At 43.9% G+C, this 27,450-nt stretch overlaps 1 protein-coding gene across 1 annotated transcript in view; it reads left to right on the top strand.

The window, feature by feature from the left end:
* The first annotated feature begins 3,581 nt into the window (after positions 1-3,581).
* LOC143265368 (uncharacterized) overlaps positions 3,582-27,450 on the top strand; it is a 253,696-nt gene continuing 229,827 nt past the window's right edge. The window contains exon 1 of the mRNA XM_076537080.1: positions 3,582-4,505. The gene's annotated coding sequence lies outside the window, so the exon portion shown is untranslated. The remainder of the gene's footprint in view (positions 4,506-27,450) is intronic.

Raw genomic sequence — 27,450 nt, forward strand, 5'->3', positions numbered from 1 at the left:
TGTGCGCAATTTGTTACAATCGAATGTTCTCGCAATCCGACCCGAAACCTTAGCTCCGACTATCTTGAGTATATATTATTATTGCCTGATGATTAATGTCCGATGGTTAATGTCGCGCGCGCCGGCCTGCTTCTTCTTTTATACTCTTGCTTATCTCCTGATGGCGTTACCGTTTTCGGCTTATCTTGTTTTCGACGTTTGGACCACGCGTTATCTTGTTTATACCGTTTGACCGGTGAGAATCTGTATAAATAAAAAGGGGCGACCAACCTTTGAGGGGGGAGAGGGACCTCAAATATTGATATAACTTTAGTTTCCGGTAGTATGTTTAGGTATATTAAAAACTGGAGGGTAGAAGAAGAAGTCACTGGTGGTGACCACAAATATATTTTATACGAATTATATAGAGAAGCTACGCGAGATAGGAACCGGGCAGGCGATAAATTAATGAGGATTGGCTGGTCCTTAAGGGACTTGGGAGAAAAAAAGTGTTAAGTGTTTGCGCGAATTCGATTTGAATTTTTGTATACAGGCCGCGCTGGTTACCTGTGTCCAGCGGCGACACCTTGTTTGTGTTTTTTTTAGATATATGTAACGATTATCATTTCCATTGTCCTCGTAACCTCGTTCAAGTGAGCACGTGTTAACGAAAATAATATCCGATGTAATCTGTTAGTTAATATACTATTCTTTATATCTGTGGCGTCGATTTAGCGGCCGCCACGTCCCTGTCTAATTTATTATATTTAGTCTAGTCTTAAGATTTTCGGTGTGAATGAGATGCGATAGCCAGTTGTTTACCTGAGTCCGAGTGAATGCTGCGGAGCGTTTGCGAGAGGATGTTTGGATCATCGGGTCGAGTGTCGCGTTGGGTGTCCGAGTTCGAGGAATGCCTGTGAAATACGCGTGTATCGTTAAATGATTGGTTTAGAGTGAGAGCGATTCGGTTTGGACGAGGAAAGAATGATTCCGAGTAAGAATGCATCAGGGTGTGTGGGGGTGAGTGTCGTAAGCATGAAAGTTAGTTCATCGCTGCTTGTCAAGGAGTAAGGTCGTGGACCTGCCACAGAATAAACGGAAAGTCAAAGGCGGAAAATAGTTATTATTTTTCCCTGCGAGACCTCATCCCATATATCTAATACTAGACATTTTCTTCACGTTTTATTTAACTCTGCCCCCCCCCCAACAAAAAGAATTTAATATTAAAGGAACTAGAGAAGGAAAATATGGATTTGAAGGCCTGGTATGGGGAAGAAATACCCTGGGAGCAAGTAGAAGAAAAAATAAGTACCCTAGTGGGGAAAATTTGTGATAAGTTCTTAAAAAGGATGAGAGGTGGGAAGCGTAAGCGAGGAGTAAATGCATATTGGTGGGACGACGAGGTGGGAAAAATCTGGCGTCGACGCAATAAATTAGCACGGAGGGTGACTAAATTAAGGAAGAGACGAGAAAAGAGGGGAAGGGAGTTTGAGTATACGCTGGAAGAGCTTAGGAAAAGTAAGAAGGATCTAAGAACAATCATTGTTCGAGAATCCAAACAAAGAGATAGCGCAAACCGTTAGAACCGCGAAAAATACACTTTTTCTAGGCACCGTTTCACAACAGCAGCAAAAGTCGTTGGCGGTGTCTTGTTTTTCTAGCCTAGCTGTTGTCGCGACTCCAACCGTCAAACCGGCGCACGGCAACAGCTAGGCCAATCAGGCGACCCGCGGAACTCCACGCTTTGTTTGGATCCTCGACCTGCCGCAACGGAGAAAAATTGAATGCTCCAATCGCGGAATACCGGCGAGTACATATAAGAGCGTGAGACCCTTGGGCGTTCTACTGATTTACGAAGACTCTCGTTAACATAATCACGAACCAGCATCTCTGCGAGATTTAATCCCGTTCAAAGTGACTTAGCTAAGCGCGACTGCGTCGCCCAATAAAAGACAATTCATTTCATTTTGAACTTATATATATATATTTTTGATGTGCCGTTCAATAAAGTGTACAGTTAAGTTTTCGTCGTGTAATCGTGAGTGTACAAAGTCATACGTGAATCTAACTTTTAAATAAACTTTGTTAATTGTCCATTTGCACTTTTCTTGCACCCAAAAACCAATCCCACGTTATCTAGCTCAGCGCTGAGCTTTCCGGCAATTCGACTACACAACATCTACGTCGAAACAATCATCAAGAAGAAAAAACTGAAGTGTTGGGAAAAATTAATAAAAGAACTTGATAAAGATATTTGGGGTCTAGCGTATAGGATCGTAGTTAAGAAATTAAAGAAAAGGAACCCACCACTCAGTCGGGAGGAGAGAATCAGCATAATTGAGGAGCTTTTCCCAGAGGGAAATCGGATCCCAGAAATACCTAGTGAAACATTTGAGGACATAAAAAGAACGGAGGATGATACATTAAAGGTACAAAAGGAGGAATTGATAAGAGCGGCAAAAAGGATTAAGCTGGGGAAGGCTCCGGGATCGGATGGAACCCCTGGGCGTGTAATCAAAATGATGGCTCTGGGTAGGGGGGAGGAGATGACTGAGATCCTCTCCTGCCCCCTACGCAGGCTTAGGTTTCCCAAAATTTGGAAAGAGGCAAGGGTGGTATTGATCCCTAAGAGCTTGGGTCCGTGTGAGAGAAAATTTAGACCTATCTGTTTGATTAGTGAGTTTGGAAAACTATTCGAGAGACTCGTAGCAGGGAGACTAGAAAGCTGGGCGGAGCAATATTATAACCTCGCTAATAACCAATTTGGTTTCAGAAGGGGTAAATCCACCGTACATGCGCTGCTGGACTTGAAGGACTATGTACTGGACAAAAGGAAGAGGAGGGAAAAGGTAGTTGCGATTGCCCTCGACATTAAGAATGCCTTCAACTCCCTTAGCTGGGATTCCATTGTACGGACCTTAGAGGGGATGGGGGTCCCGCCCTACCTCCAGGCGCTCATCAATTCTTATTTAAGTAATAGGATAGGAAAGGTTGCGGTGGAGGATGGAGATTACATCTTCGAGGTTAGCAGAGGGGTCCCGCAAGGCTCAATTCTCGGGCCTTTGTTGTGGATCCTGGTATACGATGCTATTCTAAAAGCGTGCCTGATGGCGGGGCTGAGGGCCATTTGCTATGCAGATGACACCCTGGTCCTGCTGTCTGGCAAGAACGCAAGAAAAACTATTTTGGCCATTAATAAAGCGTTGGAGAACATAATTGAATTAATTGAAAAACTTGGATTGCAGATCTCGCCCAATAAAACAGAGGCGATAATCTTTGGAATGACGTCAACTAATAAAGAATGGACCCAGCAACCAATCAAGGTTAAAGCAGACGTAATTAAACCAAAGAAACACCTGAAATACTTAGGTGTGCAGGTAGATTCAGCGCTAAATTTTAGAGAACACCTAGAATACATCTAGAACAAGGTTGAAATTACTTTAAATAACCTGGCCAGGATTGCACAAAACTTAAGGGGCCCGAAAGTCAAAAAAAGGATCATGCTGGCCTCGGTGGTGACCTCCATCTTCCTATATGCAGCCCCAGTCTGGGCAGACGAAGTGATGAAAAGACAAAAAGATTTAGTTATAATTAATAGGATTCATAGAAAATGTGCTCAGCTTATCACCAGCGCATACAGATCCACTTCGGCGATGGCGACGGGGGTAATAGCGGGATTCCCACCCCTGGACCTAGTTGCATGGAATAGGAAGGAATACTTCAGATTTTGTCAGGGTTTACCAGAAACAGGAAATTGTAGCTTAACTAAACCATTGAAGTTTAAAAAGAAAAAAATGCTAAAAAACGAAATTTGTAGGAAATGGCAGGAAAGATGGTCTAACAGAGGTCCACAGGACAGCGGCGCGTGGACGAGGAGGATTTTACCGGATGTAATTAGCTGGAAAGGGAGGAAATTCGGGGAAGTCGGGTATCACATGACCCAGGCGTTGTCCGGTCACGGAGCCTTCAATAATTTCCTCAAAAAGATTGGAAGAAGGGATAATGCCGGATGTAATTACTGCTCTCATGACTGTGATGATGTAGAGCACACTGTTTTTTATTGCCCATACTGCGACAATGTTAGAGTTAAATACGGTATCCCTTTGGGGGATGAACTTCTTAGGAATTTTCAGAAATTTCTAATAGGAAAACAGGAAAATTGGGAGTCCTTTTCCACATTTGTTAGGGAGATACTGGAAATAAAAGAAAGGGATGACAGAGAGCTAGGTTTTTGAAAGTAGATTCTGGGGATAAGCCGCCGATTACTAAATCACAAGTCAGATCGAGTGATGCCCACTTGGACGCCGACCGATTGGACGGTCCCGATTCGACGTGTTCCAATTCGAAGCGGTGCCGATTGGACGCGTTCCAATTCTAAGCAGAGCTTATAGAACATAACCTAACCAAATTTAGCAGCTTCGAATTGGGACGCGTCCAATCGGCACCGCTTCGAATTGGAACGCGTCGAAACGGGACCGTCCAATCGGCACGCGTCCAATCGGTCGGCGTCCAAGTGGGACACCCCCGTCAGATCTCACCGGTTCGCTAATTATAGCCCAAGTCCAATTACTTTATTCTATAATTTTATTTTATCTTATGGGTTTGATCTCGTGATTGATAATGATATTTAGATACTTAATTAATGAAAGGAAAGGAAACAAGGAAAATTAGTCGATAAGATAGTAAGGAATATTAGTTGATAAGATAGTAAATTAACATATTGAAGATACACAATCATATGCTATACCAATAGTCGGATGGATTTACCGACTGAGGGTAACATACCGACGGACGGCGCTGACTGGGGACAAGCAAGATACATACTCGAGTTATCGATATAAGGGAAATATAACTGTTAATGATAAATTAGCAAACTAATATATCGAAGACCTACAATTACCTACTATACCGACAATCGGCCGGGGTTACCCATTGACGGTAACATACCGACTGGAGGCGTTGAATAAAATACACAGGATGGCTGTTCCGTGTCCTCCATAGGCAACGGATTAGGAATGAAGGAAAGAATGAAATCTTTATAAGCAGTTTTATTTATATCCATAGTTACAGAAATCTCATATTTTGCTGTATCATATGTTACTTCTCTCTTACTTGCACAAATTTGAGGCAATGCGGTGAAATAATGAAATGATATGATACTCCTAGGGAGCAACTTTAATAACTTAAATAATATTAACATTACCATTAATAATAGCACGTAGCATTAGCGATAACACTACCTCTCCTACTGGTCACGGGGCTTTCAACTACTCTTTTCATAAGATTAAGAGGAGAAAAACTACTAAACGTAACTACTGGTCACTATTATATTAGATTTTTTCACACTCGGCACTATTACCCAACAGTAAAAAGATATTTTCCTTTTGTATAGAAGTTCTAAGAGTTGGGACCTATTTGACAATATTATAATATATTATAACATAACGTAATATAACACAAGGTAATGATGACAAGTACATCTAAAGGTGTTTATAACCTCACCGAGGATTTTATGATAATAGATATTTGGTGGGGTAGCATAGAAAATTAGCATAGGATTAGCATAGGTAGCATAGGATTTGTACGGTCGAAACTCTTCAACACGAAGAATTCCAATTTTATTCGATTAGTGAAGGAATCACTACGTTATTAAATTTCAAAGGACTGGACGATAGAGTAAGGATGCGGTTGGTTAAATGAAAACTCTGGATTATGATGAGTTGAACTGATTGTTTATTCGAGTTATCGAGCAAGGGAAAAAGCCCGAAGGCATAAAAAACCCTTGACGTTAATTGATGAAGGGAAAAAGCCCGAAGGCATAAAAAACCCTTGAATTTGAGAATACATACTTATAGTCGTATGATTGAGGCATGTGTGAGTGTGTCGCGTTTGATGATATAATGTGTACACAAAGGTTGGGCGCCCGTCAGCGATCAGTTCATCGCGTGACACCGGGTTTTTTGGGAAACAGTTCCCTTTGGCGATTTTGAATCGCGATCGTGCGGAAACCAGGTTCCGTTGGAGTCTCCAGCTTGGGGAGACGTCCAGACGTCGTCGTAAACGATGTCTATTGTGTGTTTGTTGCCGGCAGGGCCCCGCGAGTAGTAGTAACGCAAACCGCGGATTATCGTCGTCGCGAGAAAAAATATAGAAACTTTTATCACCCGGTACATGGCGAGATTGCTCGACCGATCGCGACCGTAGACCCGTAGCGACTGTCTTTTTCTGTTACTGAGGCAAGGACATCGCGTTCCTTTCCTCCGAGCGTTTCGATGTTGTTTTTCCGGCGGTTTCGATTTTACTCTCCGACAGGATTGTTGCTTAGTTTGTGCTCTAGATCTTTTTCTTTATTCTTATTTTTATTCTATTACGTTTACTCCTTTCATTGGTTATACATTTGACAGGCAAATACTTAGATAGGAACCAATGTATTGTGACGGATCGGCGGGGGGGACGAAAGGAAAAGTCCCTGAGGTGGAGGGCGGCCAGGGAAAGCTGTCCTCCACGTACCGATACGCACACCCACGGACGATTTCTTTAAAGGGGCGCCAGTGCAATGCACGCGTCCAGGGAATCGCCCTTCCGGCAGCTCTTCCGGGAGCGGTACTCAAGGAGGGACAGAAAATAAGTAGAGTAACTGCGAGTATCTACGATAAATTTGGCTTTATTGTGGGCCGAAGCTAGCCCTTCGAGAAGAACGAAAATGAGCCCTTCGTGGTACAAAGTTCGGAAAGGGAACTGGGTCACGATCGCTAAGTGCGGTAAAGATATCGCGACACGAGGGCTTACGGTACACGCGAGTGATACAAAATAAAAATCGGAAATGAAAAGAAAACGCGGTACGCTGTGGGAGCACGCCCTCTTGGGGGTCGTGGACAGCAAAGGGAACGCTGGACCTAAATGTAAAATACAATGCAAAAAGAAAAAAAAGGTAGCCCGAACTGGGATCAGCGGCCCAGAATCGCGGGAACAGAAAGCGCAAATCTGTACAGCGATATTCCGCAAATACGGTCCCTAAGGTCCTCGTCGCCGGGGCTGGTGGTCCTATCGCCAGGAACCACCCACACGCACACACGCTCACACACACTCGCTTATGGATCTTACAAGAAGGCAAAGATCCTACCTTTGTACGCTGGTGTCCGGGTAGGCGTCGTTCTCTATCTGGGCGCGGCGCCAAGGTAAGTCCACACTCCACCGATCGGACACACACACACGAAACGTAAAAGGGAGAAAGAAAGAGAAAAAAAGGAATTATGATACAGTGTAAAATAAACTAAATAAGGCGCAAAGGTGGGTAATAAAGATACGCGGGCGGTTCGCAGTGCGTCGTGATTCGCGGCTCGCAGGCTTCTCCCTCCGTATCCGCGGCTCGGGTCCTCGGTGCGCGGAGTTCCTCCTCCCCGAGGATTTCGGCGCCAGGGATGGGCCAAGTAGTGTTTCGTCCAGGTCCTGGGGCCCCTTCGGGTGGCAGCTGGGGTGGCTCGTCCCCAGGCCCGGCGTCCCTCGGTGGTGGCTGCCGGTCGCCCCCGCGGAGGTGGACGGGTGGCTCGGCGACCGGTCAGCAGGCGGCTATGGCTGATGGGCTCCATCTCTCGGGTTGGGGTTTTCCCTGCGCCCGGAGCCGCGGATGCTTCTTCCTTGGGCCGCTCGTCTTCATGCCGGTGCCGGGGGGGAAAGGGGCGCGCGAATAATAATAAAATCGAGAACTACAAAAACGAAAAAAAAAACACACACTTGTAACATCCCTGATGAATTTTTAAACTTTTATTGCAGTGTCATTTCTTCAATTATCGACTGTATTTCTCCCTTACCGACCGCGACATTAGACAAATCGAGTATCATAAGAATTCAGTAAACTGTCGGTAATAAATGTATAATTCTATAAGGAAAATTCCGCAATGCTATGTGTTTACGTGCCGCGAAGCTCGCCCCGAATTTCCTGGAATTCTCGCGTAGTCTTAGAGAAGGATAGAAATACATTTTACAATTGCGATATTATTAGTTATTAAAAACTATTAGCTAAACAAATCAGTTAATATATATCAAGCGTACTAATATTATGTTATCCGGAAATAGAGTCAGATGTTAGTTTATTGCAGTGAATATTGTAAATTATAATATTGTTCAATGGAATGTTCTAGAAACACCGTATGCTTATACATTTAGATTCAATCCATATAGAAGTCGTGCGTAGTACATAGAAGGAGATAGAAAATGCAATTTCATTAAAACACTATTAAATTACTATTTTTATATCAGGAATATAAATTGTTGGATTGTGTGGATCAATAAACAACACTGAGGTTAATATTAATAATGAATATATTTATATGTAAGTGGCATAAGCCATAGTCGGTAGTGCGTCCGCTCAGCTTGGAGTCTTACAGGCAAGAAAAAGTGTGGAGTACAGTACAGCATAGTCTGACTCCACGAAGTATAGTATGTGCTTAGAGTATATACGCGAGGCATGCGCACTATGCTCGCGTTCGCTCGAGCTTGTCTCGTTGTACGAAATCGTCGACAACCAGTAGATGGCGCGACGAGTACCATTTTGTGTATTACGACTATTGTAAATTCACATATTACAACATAAATCATTATGTAGAATGCGATATTAATAATGTAATTAAATCGTTTGTTTGTACAATTAATGTCTAATTACGAATTTATACGACAATTATATATTTCGACGTTATGGGGGTTTTCCGAGAATTCGCCAGGCTGGCGAGCATAAAAGGCCGAGCGGAGCTCGCCAAAATCGCAGAACAGTTTTCGAAGTCGAGCCAGCTAGAAGTCTTCAGATAAGTATAACCGGAACAGTTTTCGCTGTGAAGAGCCGCAACGATTCTTAATACTTGACTGGTAAAGCGGGTATACGCCATTTGGATACTTGGTCGTGGGTCGTTCTAGTAGCTAGCTAACGCAGGCTCCCCATTTGAGCGGCTTGGTCTCTGAAGCCCGTGTCTTTTGGGTGGCAGTTCAGCAATCACGATTTTATAATTAGAATCAATTGATTTGCTACCCTGTTGAACTTATACTGTTCACCCTTTTCCTGTATCGTTGGGTCGTTCTAGTAGCTAGCTAACGCAGGCTCCCCAATTAAGCGATCTGGTTTTGGCTGTCAGTGTTCGTTTTGACAAAAAGGGTCATGGACAATTAGTTGTCGAGTCAGATTAAAAGAGTAACTGTTCCGAGTAATTAATTCATTTAGATTCAAATAAATTTTGAACTTGAATTAGTAAAAGAATATTGTTCTGTCATTAGCGTAATCTCAGTAGTCGACTACACCGCGTTAGATAACAGATAAAATCGTTAATCTGTCTAACTTTGCAAAAGCGTATTTAGGTACACTTAGAAAATCACACTTAGGTCGTGTTCCTCGCTGCGGTAGACGCTAATATTATTAATTTCATAAAAGAATAATTCATTATATATACTACAAACGTACTAATCAAGATAAACTTTGTAATTGCGATAGCGTTCGAAACCGAGAATCAAATCCTATAGAAAACCGAATTCAGTTAATTACATAAAAGCGAAGTTAGCTTCATCCGAAATCAGACTTAGGTACGATATAATATAAAGAATTAACTAACGAGAATCAGATTTAGTTAGATTCACAATTACCTATTACGTATTGTTTAATTTGCCAAGTTCTATTATTTCTATTATTAATATTATATCAAAGTCTATTTAGTTTCTTTTGATCAAACCAGTATACTTTTCATATTTTGTTGTTATTTGTTACTTGTTATTTGTTAAATTCATCATCTTCGTTATTTTATTGAATAAACCTTATTGTTGAAAGATATTGACCTGTGGATTTCACTCCTTAACCGCACACCACACGAATCCCACAATCTTTATATTTAGTTATTTTCCAAAACGAGTCGTTCAGTTGGTAAAAGCCACTCTTTACCTTACTAGCGCTAGTAACTATCTGAATCTAGGTTCCAGAGTCGTTACACACTCTTCCATACGACCCGTCACGAGGGGTTGACAGGGCGGAGGAGAGAGGCCGGCGGGCCTGGTTGCCACTCGTAACGAGGCATAAAAATATGCCTCGTTACAGTATATAAGAATAGCTGGAAGGATTAACAGTATTACCAACACTGAAACGGTAAGTGTTGAAGTGTTGAAACGGTATGTATCCATCTAGCAATAAAATATGTAACTTATTAAACGCGCAAAATTTATATTGTAAAAGGTTCAGTTGAAGATGAACACACGGTATATTTGATAAATTGTAAGCTAAAATCAAAGACTACTTGTAAATACTCGTATCTAATAAGTGAAGTATGATAAGGCAGCCAATTAACGACACTTTAATTATAAATATTAATTTTATTGGAGGAAATGAAACAAATTGTAAAACAAATTCATAATTATCCTTGATTTTCAATTGGAAATCTGATTTCGTCATTCTTTGAGATTCAATTCTCAGAGCTAGAAAGTAACGCACGTATTCTTCACTTAGTAGAGCAATATATTAAAATTCGTTTTGTTAATTCAGTTTCATTTAAATTAGTTTAAAAGTTAATCTTGGTTAAAGTTCATTAAAGAAGTTCAAAAGTTTAATTTAGTTGTTTAGTTTATTTAATTCATTTCAAAGTTTCAATTAGTTTATTTATTTTTCCTTTTTGTTGTTTGATTAAATCGCGGAATTAAACCAAGCGCCCAAGCGCTTCTTGAGAATTGAACCTCGCCAACAAAATCCCTAAATTCAACAAGAAGAATCGCAGCATAAGGTTTGCATTAGCGGTAACTAAAAACATAAGAATAGTAGATACACAACTCGGTAGGAAGTTTCTTACGTATGAGTCAACTGAATGTAGGTAAAGGAAACTCAGTAAGGGATGTGCGGCCAACTTCACGTGGAGGGTTTTCGGCTAACTTCATGCGGCAAGATTTTTGAATTCGTTTACAGCTCTAGTTTAGTTTAGTTTTTTATTTTCTTCCAACGAAGAGGGCGTCTGAGCTACACACAGCTCAATATGCCCATACATAAAATTTACAACTCCCTTCCTAGGGTCGAGTTTCAACGCCATCTCTAGTCACCATCCTCATCCATCCCTTGCAATCATACCACTCATTCCTCGCAAAATCCTCTTTCTCGCACCTTAGTCTACAATTTCCCTCTCGCTTGTCATTATTCATTGTTATCTTTTTAACCGTATTCTCTTTTTTTATTATGATTTGTACTTTTATCCAGGGCGACACCTTTATGTATCTATCTCTACTCTTTACTATTATCTTACTAACGTTTATATCACATTCTTCGCATATCACTCTAACTGCATTACTTCTAAATATTCCCCATCTCTTACTTGTAAAGTCACACAAACTTCCAGTTCGAGATCCAATTACCCTGTTTCCATTTTTTACATTTTTTACATTTTTATTTTGGTTTCAAAGAAACCGTTCTTCATACCTATTTTACATGTTTTCATTCTTCTTTTAAACTCCACTCTCTCCCTCTCGTACTTCTCACACTCCCACAGTACGTGGTCCACATCCTCTATCCTATCACATACCTCACAATAAGGGTTGTCCACCACGAATTTCCTGAAGAGAGACCAATTTAAATTGTAGTGATTGGCTCTCAGTCTACTTAAAGCACATATCGTACCTCTTTCCAAGTTATCTCTATTTCTAAACCAAGGGAAATCCTTTCCCACATTATTCCAGTCCGACTCAAGGTACTTTCTCCCCTTAAACTCCCCCTGCCTTAAGTGTCTCTCTTTCGATCTCTCGCAACCTCTATCCCTGGTCATCCTTTTAAAGTCCTTCAGGGTGAATTTCACCCAGAAGTCCGCATCCCCCCTGTGGCCTCCTTCGCCACTCTATCTGCCCTCTCGTTTCCTTCTATTCCCACATGCGCTGGTATCCAAGCAAGGGCTATCCCCCCGCTCAGCCCCCCACCTCTCTCCGCTGTGTAATTCCTTATCCTAATCTTATTCCCTATCGCATCTACCACATCTCCTACCTCCCTTCCATCACCCTCAGTCAGCAATTTTTTGACCGTGCTTAAAGAATCCGTGAGAATGAGGGCATCCTCTCTCGCAAATCTCTCCCCCGCCAAATCCACCGCTCTACCTATAGCCAGCATTTCGATTGTGTACACCGAATACTGACCAAGGGCTGTAAAACTCTCCTCCTCCCAATTTCCTGCCTCTCCTCTCACAACAACAGCCCCTTCCTCACTCTTTCTGCTCTCCATTCTAGACCCATCAGTATACGAGCTCAACTATCCCTTCTATTTTCCCAAACATTTTCATTTTTAACCGACTTCGAAAAAGGAGGAGGTTACTCAATTCGATCAGTATATTTTTTTTTTTTTTTTTTTTTTTTTTATTATTATTTTTATTTTCTATGTGTGCCCGCCTATTACGCCTAGCTGGATGCACCGATCGGAACGAAACCTTTTGCATCTGGTAGGTTCTGACTCCCCATTGGTGCCATTATCAAAAAATTTTTCATTTTTCAGTTGCAAAGTGTTGTTATTGCAAAAAAACCGGCAACTTTTGAAATAAACTTTTCTCGATTTTAGTGCGCTTTTAATATCTTATCACGGACATGATTCTGAACAATTTTGTTCATATAAAAATTTCGCGGAAAGCTTTAGTTTTCGAGATATTAGCGAAAAATTATTGAAAAGTTTTGAAATCAACTTTGGACGATTTTAATGTCCTTTTAATATGTTATCAGGGGCACGATTCTGAACAACTTTTTCCTTATTCACAATTAAGGGGAAGCTTTAGTTTTCGAGTTATTAGCGAAAAACTATTGTTACTAATATATTGAATTCCACGTATGCCTCCGTGTCTCTGGTGGTATATGAGTCAACATGCAGTCGCCGATTTTCTACTGTTTCTACAAACACGTCTTGCCGGCCGATAAAAAGTGTGAAATAAAATAATTTTTAGAAAAAAAAATACGCCGACTTCGAAATGCACTAAAAAGTATAAAATAATTTCTATTTCCTAATGAAGTAATTTCTATTTCATTCAATCATACAATTACGTAACAGATATGAATGAAACCTATTTACTCGTTAGGTATTATATTAAATACATTTCAACCTTTTCGGAGGCGGCGCAAAATTAAATAACATATTCAAAATAATCTTTTAATTTTTCGCCGCCTCCGAAAAGGTTGAAATGTATTTAATATAATACCTAACGAGTAAATAGGTTTCATTCATATCTGTTACGTAATTGTATGATTGAATGAAATAGAAATTACTTCATTAGGAAATAGAAATTATTTTATACTTTTTAGTGCATTTCGAAGTCGGCGTATTTTTTTTTCTAAAAATTATTTTATAATCTCCCCCAACAGTATGGTACCCCATAGCAATTCTAATTCCTGCATTATGAATTTTTTGAATCTTTTGCCTGTTCCTTAAATTATTCAAATATAAATGTCCCCCATACTCAATCACGGATCTTATCAGGGCTTTGAAAACCTTGAGGACTGTTTCTGGTCCTGTCCCCCTTCTTACCCCCCCCCCCCCCCCTATACATTTTAGAATGTTCAATCTTTTCCTCAATTTTACTGCTATGTAGTCCGTGTGTTTCTTAAAGTCCAGGAATCTGTCAATCCATACCCCTAAAAACTTGGCCTCCTCCACCTCCTCAATTCTCTCCTCACCGATCCTAAACTTCTCCTTTCTTATCCATCCTCCTTTTCTGTTATACGGCAACGTTACCACTTGGGTTTTTTCCGCTGCTATACCCAGTCCCAGTCTCTCCAGATTCTCCTTCAGTTTCTCCAATGCCTCCTCCAGTCTCCTTTTACCCTCTCTCCTATCCTTAAACGATACAATTATCACAATATCATCTGCGTACTGTAAAATACGCACCTCCATCTCTCTCAACCCTTCGGCCACCCCTGCTGTATACAGATTGTATAACAGGGGGCTCAGAACCGACCCCTGTGGTAGCCCCTTCAAAAGTCTCATTCTAGAACTCTCTCCATCCAGGCTCATAATTTCAACTTCCCTTCTCTCTAATCACGACTCCATGTACCTCCTTATTTTCCTGGGACAGTCCATTTCCACCAGTTTCTGTATCAAGTCACTATGAACCACATCATCATAAGCTGCCTTCACGTCAATAAACGCTGCCATCACCATCTCTCCCTTTCCCCAACTCTCCCTGATGGAGTTGACCAGCATACTAATATTATCCATTGTTGATTTCCCTCTTCTGAGACCATTCTGATCCGGGTCTAGTTTACCTTCTTCCTCTGCCCACACTCTCACTCTCTCATTCACAATCTTCTCCAGCATTTTTCCTATACAGTTCATCAAAGATATCGGCCTAAGCGCCTTCTTCTGCGGCTTAGGTATGAATTTGACCATTGCTTTTTTCCATTTTACTGGTACCCTCCCTTTAGTCCATATCTCGTTATAGAACCGTAGGATGGCTTCTTTCCATCCTTTAGTCCACATTTTCATTATATCATACCCTATACCGTCCTCTCCTGGCGCTGACTTCCTTTTAGTGCTTGAGAGTGCCCACTCCAATTCCTCCATTCCCAGATCTCTGTCTAACCATTCTTCTGTTGAAACCACTGTTCCTTATTACTAAAAACCCTAGGAACCCTAAACACCTTAAAAACCTTAGGCACCTTAAGAAACCTTATGACTACGCTCACTGTCCTTCCGCAGTCCTTATTTTTTACGACCATATTACCCAAATGGGCCTATGAGTAATATGGTCGTAAAAAATAAGGACTGCGGAAGGACAGTGAGCGTAGTCATAAGGTTTCTTAAGGTGCCTAAGGTTTCTAAGGTGTTTAGGGTTCCTAGGGTTTTTAGTGATAAGGAACAGTGGTTTCAACAGTGCAATCAAAGAAATGCCAAAGAAAAAGGGTTGTGGCTAGTTAATTCTGATAAATTAATAATGGGTAAACCCATAGAGATTAAGTATCCCGCTAACTTAACGAGAGCTAAGATTTGTTTTTGGTTTTGTTTAGGTATTAAAATTAGAAATGACAAATTTTATATTAAAAAGGCTATATCAGGTTTATCATTACTGCTGTATTTTCTTTTGCGATTTTATTATTATTGTTTTCTTTTGCGATTTTATTATTATTGTTTTCTTTTGCGATTATACAGGGTGTTACTTGTAACGCTACTCACGATTTTTCTTCCACTTGCAGCCACCTTACGAAAAAAAGTTTAGAATAAAATTTGCAGGGTATAAAGTGCACAATAGATATTAGTAAAGCAAATTTTGAAAACAGTTTGTTCTTTTGGCAAGGTCAAGGTCACCTTAGGTTTTTTAAATAGGAATATACATTTTTTTTTATTCATAGCTTTAGAGGACATTGAGACGAATTCAAAACATATATTACATTATATTTTTATTAACATATTACTCGATTTACAGAAGTGGAAATGTGAAGTAAAAGACTGGAATATTACGTGATGGAAGGCGGCATATGTTACATTTTAAACATGTAATTAAATAAAGTGTATTTTTCTTATATTCTAGTCGCGTGTTTACATTCAGTGATCTCTTTGGAACCAAATAATGGTTACCCTACCAAAGTCAAAAGCTAAGAACTTTACATTTTTCCACTTCTATAAATCGAGTAATATGTTAATAAAAATATCATGTAATATATGTTTTGAATTCGTCTCGATGTCCTCTAAAGCTATGAATAAAAAAAAATGTATGTTCCTATTTAAAAAACCCAAGGTGACCTTGACTTTGCTAAGAGAACAAACTATTTTCAAAATTTGCTTTACTAATATCTATTGTGCACTTCATACCCTGCAAATTTTACTCTAAACTTTTTTTCGTAAGGTGGCTGCAAGTGGGAGAAAAATCGTGAGTAGCGTTACAGGTAACACCCTGTATACAGATATGTGTGCGTTAAGCGTGGTTAAGGGAATGTATATTTTTGTACCTTTTATACTTTTTGTAATTAGCCTTAAGACTAGGTTAAGAGAAGTTATTCCTAGGGTCGGAATGGAATGGGTATGTGTGAGAGGGAGAGAGAAAATCGAGGAGGAGAGAAGAGGGGAATGGAGGATCGTGCCCCGAGGGTGTAAAAGAAGGAAGATCTTGAGAGAGGAGGGATCAGATGAAGGGGTGATAATGGTGGAAGAGAATGAAATTGAGTGTGAGCTATGAGGGGCTGTATTTGGAATGCAAAAAGCATAAGAAATAAGAGGGAGGAGATAAGAAGAGCAGGGGAGAATTTTGACATTATGGCAATTACGGAGACTTGGCTGAGACCGGAGGATATTTTCAGGGTGCCAGGTTGGCTCATTATTAGGAAGGATAGTGAAGGAGAAAGGAGAGGAGGGGGTGTCATTCTCCCATCGATTGACCTTCCTTCTCCTTTTCCTCCTCTCCCTCGTTGTCTACCAGTCTTCCGGTGTGTTCTCCGTTGCCACCTCTCCTCCTTTTCCGCTTCCATTGAAATCATTCTTTCCTTCTTCTTTCTTTTTCCCAGGGTTACCCCTACTAACTGTCTTTTCCGGTGATTATTCTTGTTTTTCCTGGCTATCACCCTTATCACCTTCCTCGCTCACCTCGGATCTTTCAAAGAGGCTCGCATACTTTCCTGCCTCTATTTCTTTCCTCTCCTCTTCCTGGTGAATCCTCCATTCGTCCATTTCTCCTTTTCCGTTCCTCCTAGCCTCCAACTCTTCCCTCTCCCTTTCAGCTCTTCTTCCCAACTTGTCCCTTGTCCTCTAATCCACGTGCATAAAGAACGGGGGGGTAACCACCTCGTTCCAATCCTCATTAGGGGCAGGCATCAACGTTTTCTTCGCCCTATACTTCCTCGTTCTTATGACCTCGTGGAATTTTCCTTCGATGTTCTTTTCGTGTAGAACCTTGATCATCTCTTCTATAATCTCGTCGTCCGTTCTTTCCCTAAGCTCCACCAGCCACTCCCTATTCAATTCTTTTTCTTTCCTAGCTCTTCTCCTCTCCTTTTCCACTTCATTTTTGTTGAGAGCAAGTCTCAACCTTTCGTATTCGCAATCGCCTTCCGGCTCTTCTCCCACCATGTCATGTGGTAGCGGAATCCTTCTCAGAATTTCGATGCCCTCTTTGGCTTTTTCTCTCTCCGTCTTCTCTTTGCATTGTAGGCATATATATCTATTGTTTGAGAGGAATAGATCAACCTCCTCGTTGTTGCAATTGGGTTTCAACCCCTTTTTCACCTTGGACCACCCTGCTGCCTCGTTTCCCTCACCTTCTTCTCCCGTTCTCTCCTCTTCAGAGCCTGTCCTCACTTCCTTCTCCCTTTCTCCTCTTCTCACCATCTCACTAAATTTCTCCCTTCCGCTATTCGTTCTTCTTCCCTTCTCATTAGCTTCTCTTCCTATTCTCATTCTCTCCAATTCTCCCTGGATTGGCACCTCCGTCTCTTCCCATACCTCTCTTCTTTCCCTCTGAGGCAGGCTTGGAAAATCTTTACTTCCTCTCTCCGTTAGGCCCTCTAACCCTCCCACTCTATCACCTTCCCTTTCCCCCATTGTCCTTGCCACTATCCCTTTTGCTGTCTCGAATTCAACGTTTCGATACACCATCACCTTTCTAACGGCTGCTTCTTTTTGCCAGACCCAACAGGATCTGGCCAGCGATCCGTGGTTGCCCCCACAATTTACGCACTTTGGGCTTCTGTCACAATTCCCGTGTTCTTTATCCCCACATATCGCGCACCTTCTAGCGTTCTCTCTACAAGTCGCCTGTATATGTCCGAACTTTAGGCACCGATAACATTGCCTCACCGGTTCTACAAAGGGTTCTATACGGATTCCCATATGGCCTTGGCCTATTAAAAGTCAGGCCGGAAAAACACTTCCCTTAAACACTATCATAATCACTCGTAGTGGTTCGTAGGTCACCTTACCGTCCGTTACCTTCCTTCTTTTCATCCTTTCTAAAACGAAGTCCCCTTGCCCTGGGGTTGCCTCTTCTTTCAGCTCCTCGATGGAGTCCTCCTATTCCACAATCACACCCCTGCGGTATTTCATCCTTCTCGGTAAGAATGTAGACAGTTGACCTTCCCTGCTACCGTATTTCCTCAGCAACGTGTTAACTTCCTCTCTCTTCTTTGTAGTAACTTCTGCCCTATTCCACCCGATCATACGAATCCCCAGGATATTTACTCCAGCACCTTGCACAAACCTGTAAATTTTTATAAGGTTGTTTCTCTTTGTTTTATTTCTACCTCCCGCCTTTAGAACGCAGCATACTACATATTCATCACGCGCAATTCCTTCCTCATATTCGTCTATCACCCATTCTTTCTTTCGTCTATTACTGGACTCGCTCTCCTCTCCTTTATTATTATCACCCACGTGTTGCGTGATTTTTTTACTGACCACGCTTCCTACCTTATCACCACGTGTCGATAGCTTATTTTCTATGTCCTTATCCGTATTATCTCTAATTGTATTTCTATTAATATCTACTTCAAGTGTAAAATTGTCATTTTTACCTTTTTCATAATTTCTTAACACCTCACACTCTTTGTCCTTTTCTTCCTCACAACTCTCCCTGACGCTTTCACCTACACTCTCTGTCTCAAAATGGCCGACTTTTCCGGTGTCTGTACCAGTCTGCCCACGCTCCCGCCGCGTCTTTCTCGGCGCTGCTGTCGGCTTATTAGCCAACTCCCGCCTATCATCGCTCTGAAATTCCCTAGACAAGCGTTCCTGATTGGTCACTTCACTGTTATTCCCTTCTACGCCACTTCCTACCGCCTTTTTCGGTCTTCTCCCCCCCCCCCCCCCCCCCCGCATCCTTCCTTCCACAGGTCTTCTTCTCCTTCCTCCGCCTCCCTCGTCCTCTTTTTACATTCATCCACTTCCATTTTCTCTTCTTTTCTTCTTACATCACCCTTCTCCCTCAATTCCTTTCCTTCGCATTCCCTCTTCGACGCCTCTAGTACTATATCCTCCTCTTCAGCAAGGTACTCAAGAGCCCAGTCCTTCTTTAAGCTTTTCAAAAGCGTTCTCTCACCTTCCCTTACCTCCGTCCATTCCTCTCCTGTTCCTTGTATTTCTTCTCTCTCCTCTTCTTCTACTCTATCTCCTTCAATGCTGTTAGGGTTTGGTCGAGCCCTGGTTATTGCACTTCGTGCCGTCTAAGTTCTATTGGAATTGAAGGACCACCCAATGTTTGTACGGATTGGGGCCGTGTAGAAACACTCACAAACTTGTATTAAAAATATAGGTTTTAATAAAGACGTGTGTATGTGTGTATAAACGGAGGTTGTGTGTGTGTGTGTTTTAGTGTGTCGAATATTTAAGTATTAAACTGATTCTGTTCTGTACTGATTGAACTCTGTACTATCTAACTATTCTCCTGTCTATACTGTTGTCGGTTTGTACTGTTAGTTCTCTAAACTGTTAGCTATCTGTCCAATTTGTCCTCTTCTAGCTTCGTTAACACCTCTGTCCTCCCTTCCATTGCGCCCTTAGCGTGGTACTTTTCTGGAAGGGGAACAGAAGTTCCTACGGGGGAGGACGGCATTCCGGGGAGAATCCGGGTTTTTCCAAAATCCTATGACGTCAGTCCCGGTCCGCGGGACCCGTTACTTCTAAGGGTCAGATCGCTCTCTGACCTTCTAAGCTGAGAGATTTATGACATGACCTGTGTCACTGAAGCCAAAAATTCTAAAGACTAGTGCAGCAATAAACAGATCTGCTAAAAACTACAAATTGTCACGTACCATCGTAGTGCTGGCACGCAGATGATACGGATACTAAATTATGGGGTTCAAAAGTGACCGCTTTCCCTCGTCATGTCGTAAACCTCATCTATGCGAAACTCTAACAAATGCTCATTCCTTCTTCCCATTCCTCCTCGCTTTTATCTCCGTCCACTTTTTTCCTCCTTCCTCTCCTCTCTCTTCTCTTTCCCTCTGTACCCCTTACCCTGGTTCTAGGCCGGCCAGGGGGCCGTTTCACTTTCATATACTCCTATCTCTTTCCCTTCTTTTCCTTCACCGTTTAATTAATAGCTACTCACTTGTATACAATTATTTATCAAACTATTGTCCACAGATCCGCCAATCAAAAATCAAGACGCAAACGAAAAAAAATATGGAACGCTCTTCACACCTCCTACTCTGTTGCCGCCATCTTTTTCCCCGTTTACAGCTCTATATGTGTTATGTTAGTAGAAAAGGTTTCCGCTCTATCTAATACCTTTATATGGAGTATCGCATGTAATGACAACTGAGTTAAGAATTTTAATATTGGAATAATATATGTGCAATAAGAAGTGAAGTGATTCTCAGTAGTGAGGCTGTGATGTTTTAATAGAGAGATGTAAATGACTGGCACATGGATAAATAAGTTTTAACCTCTAATAGAAACTTTCGGGTAGTGTTTCGTGGAACAGTGCACGCGTAGACAAGATTTATGTTGTTAATTACAGTTACACAAGACATATAGATATAATAATTTGTATTTCTACTTCCTGAATGAAGTGTAATTGATATGAATTTCTAGTTCTTTACTTTTTGTCTTTAATCTATTAATTGATCAATTATATCTTATATAATCTTAGGTATATATATTTCTATTCTGCTCTTTCAAGTTGAAATTATATAGATATTCACATCTATGTTTTATTAGCAAGTATGCTATGTTATCCCATGTTCATATATATTCTTAAGGAATATAATAAGGAATATAATATATAAGGAACCTTACACTATCGGTTTTTTATTAAAAACTACATTTTGGGGTGGTACAGATTGTTACCTGTTATGTTACTTATAACTACATTATTTTAACGTATATAACGATTTACCACTTTATATTTCTATTTTAAATGTCATTTTATAAACACTGTTCTACTGTTATTCTATATATATTGTTCCACTTATACTTTGGTACTTCTAACATTTTGGAACCCAAGTTTTGGTAATTAAACAGATGCTACAACTATTTATTTTGGCTTCTAATATTACTACTAGCAAAGTTTCTTCAAGTACCTGAGAGATAACCTCTCGGATACTCCTAGATAGTTACTTTGAGAGTTAATAACAGATATTAGGGTTCCTAAACTTGCGTACCTCTACGTTGGACGAACGCTTGACGTTCCAGACGAGGTATTAGATATCAAATAATATAATTAATATAATGTAACTAATTTGAGGGAAAAACTGAGATAGATTAACCTATTACTAATCATTACCCTTGTACGATACACCTGACTTACCTATTTCGATCAAGATAACTATGTGCTTTTAATATTTAAGCTACAGTTTCAGTACTCGGTAGCTTAGTGAACCTGCGTGTTGATATTGACCATAACAGCGACTTATTTTAGTAGTGACCACAACCAGAGAGCTACTTTGAAAATCTTTATAAGTATTTCTACGGTGTTTTATAATTATTCTAACAAATTCTAAATCTGACAACTCTAATTTGTGACGGTACTACTTAATTGACTAACTGATTAACGGATAGCTTATAGTTTTAGCCTGGACAACATATATTGGTTACTAATTACATACAAACAACATAACGTTAACATGCATGATACACATGTGCTTGGGGACGAGGACTGAGATTTTTACTCCGCGTGAAGCAAATCTAAAGCTTCTTACACTATATCGTAATCGGTGGGACTAGTTTTGCTCATCACTGTTTTGCATTGCTAAAATAATACTTCTCTTTGATGACATATTTGTTATACTGTAATTATTAAGCTATAACATAACATTTATATTTATTTATTTATATTTGTATACATAGTTTGTAACGAGGCATATTTTCATTGGGTTGATTGCCTCGTTTTTTTTTGGGTTATGCCTCGTTACGATGATCCTCCCGAATTGCCAGCCCCACTCCTCCGCCCAAGCGGACCACCTCGCCGCTGGGGCAAGTATGAGTGAGCGTGTGTGTGTGTTTTTCTTTTCTTTTTCGTGTGTTTTTTTTATTTTCTATTTATTTCGGAAGCCACGCTTTTCTTTCTCCCCTTCCCCCTTCTCCAACACCAGGAAGGAGCCGCTGCTGTCCCTGGTCGCGGAGGAACCTCTCCCTGAGTGACGGAGGCGCGGGATGGGCCCACCAAAGAAGACCCCGGCTGTCCGGTCGCGGTGCCACCCCGTCACCCTCCGCGGGGGCGACCGGCAGCCCACCACCGGGAAACGCCAGGCCTGGGGACGAGCCACCCCCGACTGCCACCTCGAGAGGGCCCCAGGACCTGGCCACCAGACGTCGCAGTGGAATGGCCCATCCTCGACGCCGAAATCCTCGGGGTGGGGGAATACCGCGAACCAGGGAAGAAGAGGATGGAAGGGAGAAGCCAGCGAGCTGCCGTGACGGGAAGGCGGTTTTTTTTTTCCCCCGCAAAAATCCCCGCTTAAGCCGCAGTTCCGAATCCTTTTCTTTGCCGTCTCGTTTTTAGTTTCTGTTAAATAGTAGTGCGTTCCGTTTTTTCTACCTTGTGTTTTTTTTTCTACTGTGTATTGTGTGCCTGCGTGGAGTGTGTGTCGCCGCCGCCCCTGTGTGGAATTTTTGGGGTACACCAGCGCAAAAAGGTAGGAGTCATCTCCTTATCCTCCTTTTCTATATTTATTTGCGCGTGGGCGAGGGCGATAGGACCCCTGGCCCCAGTGACGAGGACCCTAGAGGCCGCGGACGGTTCATACGACACCGTCCCCTCTCATTTAGTTTTTTTGTACGCTGTATTTTGGTATTTAGGACCAACGTCCCCTTGCTGTCCACGACCCCTGAGAGGGCGTGCTCCCTGCGGGCGAATACCTCAGCGTTCTTTTGCATTTCTATATTTTCTGTACTCGCGCGTACCGTGAGGCCCCGCGCCGCGAAAGCCTCCCTCGCAACTGGCGAGTCGACCCCTTTTCCTCGACCGTTGCTTGTAACGCGTGGGGCCCACGCGAATTCATTTTTTCTGTTTTGCTTACGTGGCCTACTTGGAGGCCCGAATAAAAGCACTTTCTATTGGATACGAACTCGCGGGTCTTTTACTAGTTTTTTCTGACCCCCTCTGATTCCCGCTCCCGACAGAGCAGCCGGAAGGGCGATTACTCCGGACGAGTGCATTAGCACTGGCGCCCCATTAAAGAAATCGTCCGTGGGTGTGAGCATCGGTGCGTGGAGGGCCGTTTTCCCTAACTGCCCCCACTCCAGGGAACCCCCTTCGGGCTTTCCCCCCACCGATCCGTCACAAGTTGCTTCATAGATAATCAAGAATTAATAAATCTAGAAAGATAGATACTATACTTACAGATTTTCCTTTTTACTTTACAGAGTATGATAATAGAATCCACTAAGAAGCCAGATTAGTCAGCTTCTTGACAAATTTAAATACTTAACAGTCAGCAGACCCTCTAGTATAGAGGAAAGGGAGTGGGTTAGTTTGGTTGCAATGGTTAGTTGGGGATCTTGTGATATTCCATGGATTTTACGAAGGAGGAGGACCCTTCACATAGCAAGAAATGACTCTTTGATGAATTTAGGGGACTAGAGGATAGTATATATATATGTGTACCCAATTTTAATAATTCATAGTATAGTTTTAAAACAAATACATATAATGTATCTGTTTTGTTTTAGCGTACCTAAACATATATATAAGAACAAATATGTATATAGGATGCATGAGACATGTATTGTTAATTAGTTAATTAATTAAAGCAAGGAGGGCTTCTGGCTATGGGATGACTTACACACCCTAGCCAGGGGTTTTTTTACAGGAAATAAGGATTGCAGGAAGAGTTTGTAAGTGGGACCTTAGATGTGTGCGTAAGTATTGGTGTGTATGTACGTTGGTTTTTATTATTAAGGTGACGCCCATATAGGTAGTAAATAGTTATAGAATATTTATTTATTTATTTATTATATGATAGACTTGACCTAACTCCCCCTAGAAGCTGGGGCCTCCTGCGTACCTACAGGTGAGCGTACACTTCTTGGGGGCAACTGCCGTAGCCCGTCCTAAGCCGGGTTGAGAAAAGTAGAGGGGCCTAAGCTAATCTAACCTTTTTTTTTAGGGGCCGCAAAATCATCGCCAAGTTGGTGTGCCTCGGCCCGGGTGCGGAGCAATCGTCTTTCGACATCTCTTCCGCACCCGGTATAGATGGTCGGCAGGGAGGAGTAAAGGTTAGGTCAGGTTAGGCCCCTCTGGCGGACGAACTGGTGCCGAGGTGGCACAAGTCAGATCTCTCACCTCCACGTGGTGTTCGCTGGGATAGAGGAACTGCGCCTTCGGTAGTCGATCACTTCGGTGATTGGCTACCCAAGGTCGAGGGCCTCTATGCTAACGGGAGAACGGCGGGTCCCCCAATGGGCGGCTCATGCTTATACCGTAAGCCTGTGGTCATGTTTCGCAGGAACGGGGGGCTTGCCTTTACCGGCTGGCCCGCGAGGAGTAAACCTCTATAAAAAATCTGCTGTGCGGCCTCGGGACGGAATTTGGCCGCGGTATCCCCTGCCTGAGGTATGAGTCCTCTAAAAGGGGTACTCCTGATGCCTTCAAGTAGGCCCTGTGAAGCGCGAGGCGATGCCGGCGGGGTCTTCGGACCCTGGTAGGGCCTCCCAAGCCGGCAAGGCTCAAGCCGAGGGATGAAAACGGGGGCGGAGGGAGCGAGTGAGAACACCTGAAATCAAGGTGTATAGGCAACCGTGCCGAGGATTGCGTGGCCGCCCAGGCGTAAAACAGGGCGGTCTCGAACGGTTCCCTCGGGGGTACCTGCCGACTCCCCCCGAGTATTCAATGGCTTCCCCGGGTAAGGCGGCTCTGCCCGGGGCGACCTCCCATCCGACCCCACTCGTGGGACGCATTATGGATTGTTCTCAAATTTCTACAAAAACTCAAGCTGTGGCCGACAGCTCTAAAAAGGGCCAACAAACGGAGCGTGGCGAGGAGAAGAGGAAAGAGGTCGAGGACAAGGGGAGGATTTCGGCGGTACCGACTAACTGCCGATTGTGCGGTGCACAGATATTCTAAGGAAGCCTGTGAAGATCAGGAGCGTCTCCTTGCCAAGGATCGAGGATGGAGGAGTCGGGCCCGTCCACTGGCCCAAGTGCCACCGTGAACAACTCAAGCGGCGAATCGTCTGGTTCGGAGTGGAGAACCACCAGACGGGTGAGGAACACCGGCCCGATGCCGGAGAAAGTACTGAGGGATGGATCTGCGCTGCGGCTGGGAGACGGCGTCGGGGAAACTCAGGTCCCGAAGCAGAAGCCTCTGGCGCGCGCGTTGGCAAGACGCAGAGACGAAGAGGATGAACAAGACTCCGGATCGGACTCGTCCGTTATCTCGGCAAATCTGGTGCCGCCAACTAAGAGCTATGTTGAACGGACTGTGCGGCCAAGAGGAGAACTCCCACGACCGGGGAATACGTGGGCCTGGCTGAGGCCCAGGAACGCCTCAACGAGGCGAAACGAAAATCCCTCGAGTTAGACAAGCAACTCAGAGGGTTTGATGAGTCCCTTCCAGCGCCGCGGACCTGTCGTTCGAGCAAACCCTTACCAGCGGTGGAAGACCTGTCCCGCGAGGCGCGCAGGTTGCCGTCTGCGGACTTGTGCGCGGAAATGCTGAAGAGCGCCGATCTAATAAGGCGAGTCGCGGCGTGCTCGCAAAATTTGAAGGGCACCAACGTTCGTACTCTGCGGGAGGTGTCGAATACGCTCGAGGCTTATACGACCGAGCTGGCGAAGCGGCCGGCGCGGCGTCAAGTGGCACACGGGAGCCTGCGGACCGCGACGAAGAGTTGGAGGGCCTCAAAAGGCAGCTCCGACAAGCGGAGGAGCAGCGCAGACAAATGGCTGTGGAGATGTCTGTGCTGAGAAAGCAAATAGAAGAGCTGCGGAGGGGGCCGCTTTAACTGCCACGGCCACCGGCCCCGCTGTACCAGTGCCCATGAGGAGAACGGGCACGAGAAGGAGGTTGTCCTCGTCGTCCTCGGAGCGAGAGGACCCGAAGCGACGCCAACTGAGCGCGGTGGGGGCAAAAGCGCCCTCACCCTCGCCCTCACCAGCGGTTGCCCCCGTGACGGCGGAGGTACGACCGCCTACGCCACCGCCGCCGGTGGAGATAGAGATGAGGGAGCAGAGGATGGAGCCGCTGCAGGAGCCACTGGAACAGAGAATGGTCCCAAAACCGGCGACGGTCGCCCAAGAAGTGGCGGACAAGCCGACGGAGAAGAGACAGGAGGCGGGCCTGGAGACAGTAGTGGCCACGCTCATTAGGAAGGTCGAAGAGCTGACCGCTGAAGTGAAGGGAGTGAAGGCCAAGAAGCCCCAGGCCAAGCCTGAAGGACAACCGAGGGCACCTTCAAGGAGGGCCTTTGTGGCTCGCAAAGACGCGGCGCGCCCCAGCCAGGAGGCGGGACCGACCAACCCGCCACCCCCACCCGCCCCAACAACTGAGACTTGGGCGACGGTGGTGGGCCGCAAGACAAGAAGGGATGCGAAGAAAGTACAAGCTTCTGAGAAGGTTAGGCCAACCAACGGGTCGACACAACAGACCGCTGGCAAGGCGGCGAAGAAGAATGCGGCTTCTAACAAGCCGGCCGCGGCGAAGGCAACCAAACCGAAAGTGCCTCGACCGCCGAGGGCAGCAGCGGTAACTTTGACAGTGATGCCGGGGGGCGATACCACCTACGCCCAGGTCATCAAAACCGCCATGCAAGCTGTGGATAAGGACCAGTTGAAACAATTGGACATTAAGGAATTCTGCATAAGGAAGGCGGCAACAGGAGGACTCATCTTGGGTATCCCAGGCGAAGAGTCGAAGAGGAAGGCCGAAAAATTGGCTCAAAAGCTAAAGGGAGCATTCGATGAGGCGAAAGTTATGGTGGCCAACCCAGTCCAGACGGCCGAAATCCGTCTGCTGGGGCTCGATGATTCCATCGAGCCCAGGGACGTCGCTGAGGCGCTGGCCACGCTAAGGGGTGTCAGACCGGCGGAGATGAAAGTCGGCAATATTCGAAGATCCCCCATGGCAATGGGGACAGTATGGGTGAAGTGCCCTGTGGCGATGGCCAGAAAAGCAGAAGCCGCCAGAAGAATAAGCATTGGATGGTCACCCGCGAGGGTGGACATACTGGAAGCCCGGCCGAAACATTGTTTCCGGTGCCTACAGAGGGGTCATGTGGCTGCGCAATGTGACAGTGAGGTAGTTAGAAAGGGCCGATGCTTTGCCTATGGGGGAATGGACTACATTGCGGCGCGGTGCACCGAGAAACTTAATTTTCCCCTTTGCGCGGACCTGAGAAGGCCCGCAGCGCACAGGCTGGGCACGGCGGATTTCGCGCCCGCACCGTCGAAGAAGAAGAAGAGGGGCGGAAACAACGTCCAGAAAACGGGGGAAGCGTCGGGTAGTAGACGAAGGGAATCTGCGGAGGCTGCTCAACCGGAGCAGATACAAGTAGAGGGTGGGGACGCCATGGAGGTGGTAGGAGCAATTACTGCGTGATAGGGCCGTTGAGCCCCGTATTGCAAACTAATGT

The sequence above is a fragment of the Megachile rotundata genome, chromosome 11 (assembly GCF_050947335.1).
Source record: "Megachile rotundata isolate GNS110a chromosome 11, iyMegRotu1, whole genome shotgun sequence".
Lineage (NCBI taxonomy): Eukaryota > Metazoa > Arthropoda > Insecta > Hymenoptera > Megachilidae > Megachile > Megachile rotundata.